The following is a 6,000-nucleotide window of genomic DNA, read 5'->3' as shown; positions in this document are numbered from 1 at the left end:
TTGGGTTCAAGTGTTATAGCAAGCTATATAGCTTGCTATTTTCAAATTTGGATTCCTCACTGATAATTTACCATTATCATTATGATCAAAATGGAGCTGGCATATTTATAATTGTACACCAAATCAATGTAATATAATAGAGGGGAAATGCAATGTTTTCCAAAATAACTACAATAAACCCCTGCAATTTATGAGAGTTGGCAAAAATGCCAATTCCAAGAAAGCCCTTATGGGGAAAACTGCAGTGGCAAAAGACCTGAGACAAAGATACATGTGATGAATAAACCAAAATCTGGAAAATAAACCTTGTTTTTCCATGACAGCTTGGGAAGCTGGAATTTTTCCCATGCTATTTTGTGCAAGTGCAGAATAACATACTGGTGTTCATAAATATGTAAAATCATTTACTGTGAAAGCCAGTATCAGGTATGTCTTTTTAGAATTTATGCTAAAAATGGGGGTGTGTTTTTTATTTTGGACAAATGTTTCCATTCAATCATAGGTAGTTATTTTAGAATGTAGGCTAGCTTCTATTCTGTTGCAAGACTGATCCAAAGGTAAGACTTCACTTTTTTAGATTTATATCCAATCTGTCCTCCTGAAGGGAACACTAAGAATGAATCCAGTAAGATAACACATGACTTAATTGGCATAGTTTGCATAAGAGCGCTAAGCAGCAGGCAGGCTGAAAATACAATGACCAATGTCCTTTGTCTTATGTTCCCACTGTTCAAGAACAGAACTACCACTGATTAACAATCCATGATTTAACTAAGATTCATCTCTATTGTCAGCAAGCATTCTACTGTAGATAGACTTCTTGATATTGGTTGCTCACCAAGGATTGTTGACTGTTTTTCTTTTCTTTTTTTTACCCACCAGGGTCTAAGAACAGAAGAATGTATTTTTACACCATCCATTTCCTGCATTTCCACATGGGGTTGGCAATTGTACAAAGTGAATATTATGGCTCCCAATGCAAAGGTTTTCCATCATTCCACTTGACATCTCCTCTCTTGAAGAGAATAAGTGACCTTTTCATATGCAGCTTGGCTAGCTGGTCACACCAAAACTAAATTAGGAAAAGCCATGGGTCACATCAATTCCTTGAGGCCCTAAAAACAAAAGGGAGAGGCTCTTTTCAACTTGCAAAAAATCTTCCTTAACATTACAAAGTTTGGGGAGGGCAGGAATATATGGCTATTTTGATGACCTCCCTTCCTCCATATGTCAAAGTTGAGTAGATATCCAAAATGGTGGCCAAGTGTCATTATCTATTTCCAGGCTATTCAGTTTAGTTCAAGAGAAAAAGTTAAATTCATACTTACTGGGACATGTTGATGGCTGAGAAAATAATAGTGGTTAAAAATAGGATAGTCTCATATATTATCTTTATAATGTCCTCCACTCCAGATACACGGTAGAATACACAATATGTGGAGTTTTAATATATTTGAAGGCTTCTAAGCTGTTAGAATAAAAAGAATTTCAAAATATCTAGAATGGCCCTACTTGGAACATAGAGCTCATCTTTCCATAGATAGGAACCCTACACATATAACTGCAAGATTGGAATATATAAAGAAGTAAGCTTTCCAGCTGCATGACCCAGGAGGATGGTATAGCATGAGAAGAATCTGGTCTAACCTATAACTATATATTCTAACCTATAGCTATATTTATATACCCTGTTTCTCCAACAATACGGCCTCCCCCAATAGGAAGTCCCAGCATGTTTTATAGGCATGAAATGAAATTAAGCCCCTCCCCCCAAATTAAGGCCTATATTAAAACATACGAAATGGGGGGGAATGGTGGGGGGGGCTTGCCGTTAGGAAGTACTTTTGTTGCACACTCGGATATGGTGCTGCCTGCATTGACCCCGATACGAAGTGCCCCACCAACACCGAGGTCAACATCCAAGCCGTTGCCGCTCGCCCGAAGATGCAAGGGGGGAGAATTAAGTCACCCCTGAAAAGACGGCCTAACCATTTTTTCGGGGCTCAAAAAAAAAAAAAAAGACCCAGTCTTATTATATGAGAAACACGGTAAAATGCTTTTCCATGATAAACTTAACCCTAATCTAGTCAGTTATACCAATTTTCTGGGCTCAGAAATACAATAGATTACAATATGATTAGTCTGGATTCAGTGACATGTATGAACACAGTATATGGATTGGGGATAGGGTTCTAATACACAGTCCTACTTCCTCCATTTGAGTGTATGTTCCTTTTGTGGGACCTCTTATTTCATACACCTGCAGTGACTCCATGCTTCATTATAGGATCAGAACCTATTGTTCCGTATAAAACTAATGTGATTTAGAGAGGGAAGGATTTGCTCATTATTGCTAACCTGTGGAGATGAAGCTGTTGCCAGAATAGGCTGGGTTTGTACACTGTGCAAATCCAGAAAGTGATTTGTCTGATTTTTGCTCATTCTTTATGAATGATTTATGTTGTATCGTATGAAGCCTACCAGTTGTGATTTATTTAACAAATCGTTTTAAACAAACTTGAGCATAGGGTGATATAAATCTCAAGTATTTTCTTTTCTTTTTAGAAATAAAATAAGGTTACAGTGAAACTGCTAGTTTTGTGACTTACTAGCATGAACTGGCAACATCAAAATAAAAGGCACATTTGTGGTAGTCAAATAGAAATGGTAACATCAAAACTTTGTGATATTGTACTGGTTCTCCAATGACATTTTGTCATTTCTGTTTAGCTGTATTATCATGAAGACATGAAATTTTTGTAAATATTTGTATTTACAAATATTTAGTAACCTATGATACAGCGACCTAGCCCCATGGCAAGATAGATGGCAAATAAATTTACCAAATTAATTAAAATAAATAAATAACTGTCCAATTGTCAAACGTATATGAAGTTATTTTTCAGTTTCTCAGATATTAAGATATATGCTATCTCAAATAATTAGCCTGGCTGAAAATACCATTTACTATTCTCCGTATGCATAATTTGTATCAACTAAACAATATTTTTTCAGGATTTGGAACTGATTCAAAAAGACTGGAATTGATTCACATTTTACAAGTTACAGAACTGTTAATACAAAAACATGCAGCATATTATCTTCTGTTCCTCTTTTTTGTTCTTCTGTTTCTTCTCTTCAAACTGTAGAGGAGAGGAGGAACTCCATCCTGAAAAAAAGACTTCACTGATCGTATCTTTACAATGAAAAAAAAAATGAGTAAAGCAAATCTTTTAATATAATGAACTTATTCTGTAGGGTAAAACCTGAACCTGATTTTCAAATGTGACATGTTTGAATCAAGCAGATTCATGGTTTCATCACTGCCTTTTAACATGAGGAACTGCCAGCTCCAAGGATGAGTGCTAACTCTTTGTGTAAATCAGGCACAAAAGACCAAGAGATATACTAGCTTTATCTTATTCATCACCAGAAGACTGCCACAAATCATGCTTTAATGCCTTCTCTGATGATTGGGAGCACTAAATTATGCCACTGTTATCCAGAACTCTCTAAATTTATAAATACAGACCAGAAACCTTAAAAAGAAAGATAGCGTAAATGTGCTATGGGGCTGCTACAGAAAGCTTAAGATTTCCAGTAACAATGGGGAACCTGGTTTAAAATCTATTTAAGTTTGCCTCATTTCCATGGCAAAGATTAGCAAAATTAAGGGGAGTTTGACTTAACTTTCCTCAGTTATAGCAACATTGAAAGATTCAATCTATTATATAGATCTGAGTTACAGTTAAAAAAACAAAAACAGTTCAATATTGTAAGAAAAAAAAAACCCAGTTGCAAATGGCATGATACTTGCTTTCATAGATACTTTTCCGTTTGGCATTAGAAGATTAACTTTAATTTGGGGGTGACCAATTCTTTTTTCCTAAAAAAAATGTTTTTCATTTAGAATTTGAAATATTAGCTAAAGAAACAGTTTAGACCTAGTTTCATTTTCTATGCATTTGAATGATTTTATGGTATTTCACTGACTTTTACTGACATTCTGTTCTGGAACTCTCATTAACAGCTGCAGTAAGCTAAAACACCATGATTGAACTTCAGTATGAAATAGGACCAGTTTTTTAAATTTCCGCTACCGGTTCTCTTTAACTGGTCAGAACCTGCATAATACCAGCTGTGTAAAAGTTCATTGTTTATAATCTTCTATTCTACTTGAAACTTTGTTGGTAAGTACATGGTTCTTAAACAGCATTTTTGTGATATATTATGCTGAGTTCATCTGGATTCAACAACTTTCAGGGAAGAAATTGTGAACTGAAACTGGCTCTGCTAACAGTGAAAACAACAATTGTGGCACGATGAAGAGCCATCAAGAAGGCTAGCTCTTCATAATTCTTTTCTCGACAAGGAAGAGACTTGAAATTTCATCTATAAAGTATTCCAGACAGCTGCTCCATGTAAGAAGACCACAAGACAGCAATCTCCAGCAGATTTAAAACTCTGAGAGATGGGGGAATAGTTAACTTGCTCAAATCATGGCTGGCACTTTCAAAAGGACACTGAGTTTGCATAATTTCTTTTCTTTTCAGAAATGACAGACTACAAGAACGATATGGAAAAAAGATATAACATTAGATGTACAAATGAAACCAGCTGATGTCCTAATAATTAAAAGGGATTTACAAATAATAAATCAAGGCAATGTCTGGATAATTTTCTTATATTGGATTTACAATATAGGCTGGTTAAAGCTTTGAAGAATTTTGTGATGAAGGACAAAGAAAAAAAGGTGAAAACTTAAATTCTGGAACATTATTTGAAGGGATTAAAGATTGAGATTCTTAAAAGTAAAAGGAAGGAATATAGAGTCACTTTATTTGATTAAGGTTAAAACAGATATGCTATTGTCTCTGGAGATTAACCAGAGATAATCCTCAATGGATTTTTGCTGATCAGGACTAAAAAGATAAGGTTTTGAAGATTTGTTTATACATAAGAAATGGGATATGGGAAGAAGATGTAATTTCTTGCATGTTAAAAGAAGATAATAAGTTACTAAAATTATTTATACTTGTGATCAAGGAGGAAATAAATTCTTGATATATTTCCTTTCCTCCACTTTACTATATTTTTTTATTTGCTATTTTTCAATTCTATTATTCTTCATTTTTGCACTTTCTATTTGTTATTTTTTTAGTATGCAGTAGTTTTTTTAATCATTGTAAAGGCGATCTTTTAAAAACTTACTATTAAAAAACAATAATGCTGGACTGAACAAAGGAGCAAGCTATTCAGTGATAGAAGTATATTTTAATGTAATTCATAAATAACGAAAATAAAACAATCACACTGATTCAAAATGCAATATCCTAACCAGAAACTGGATTAGCTGGCTATTTTTTTTACATTCAAAGGAAATTAAAGGAAGTTTCATTTTATCAGCCCTTTGTGTTCTTTCAAAAATTAGAAGATGACACTTTTCAATGCAGCCAGCAAGGTGTTAGCAAAACAAAGGCCCATGTGGTCAAACACATTTGGCTGTTTTCAGTTACATACAGCTTTCTATATAACCATGAATAGTTAGGTGGAAAGCCCTAGAAGAAAATATTGCCTAAGAATATTCTCCATGATGCTACAAGGAACAGTTTACTGTGGAATGAATGAGCTAGCAATAGCCTAACTAATCTGTCACAACAATAAACTCTTGAGAGAATAGGATGCTATTTTCTTTAACAGAAATTGATACCTGGACATTTACCAAGTAGTTTTTCTTTTTCCCTTGCTTCTATGTACAGAATAATATATCTACAATAATTGAAAATTACAGCACATTGGAAATTTCTAGGAAATGTATTCTTAATTTCAGTACCAGTGCAAACTGTTTGATGCTGAAGTCTAAGACTTCAGGCATTCTTAGGGTTTTCCTGGCACTCCAGACCCAAGCACTGCTCACTGCAATGAATGGCAGTGTCCCATTTGTTTTCTTTTGCTTTGTTCATCCACTGACAGTATCTCTTCATCTCGATAGTTATTGCT

Source organism: Pseudonaja textilis, chromosome 2 (assembly GCF_049901715.1).
Source record: "Pseudonaja textilis isolate UNSWEBS1 chromosome 2, rPseTex1.2, whole genome shotgun sequence".
Lineage (NCBI taxonomy): Eukaryota > Metazoa > Chordata > Lepidosauria > Squamata > Elapidae > Pseudonaja > Pseudonaja textilis.
This window is presented reverse-complemented; position numbering follows the sequence as displayed.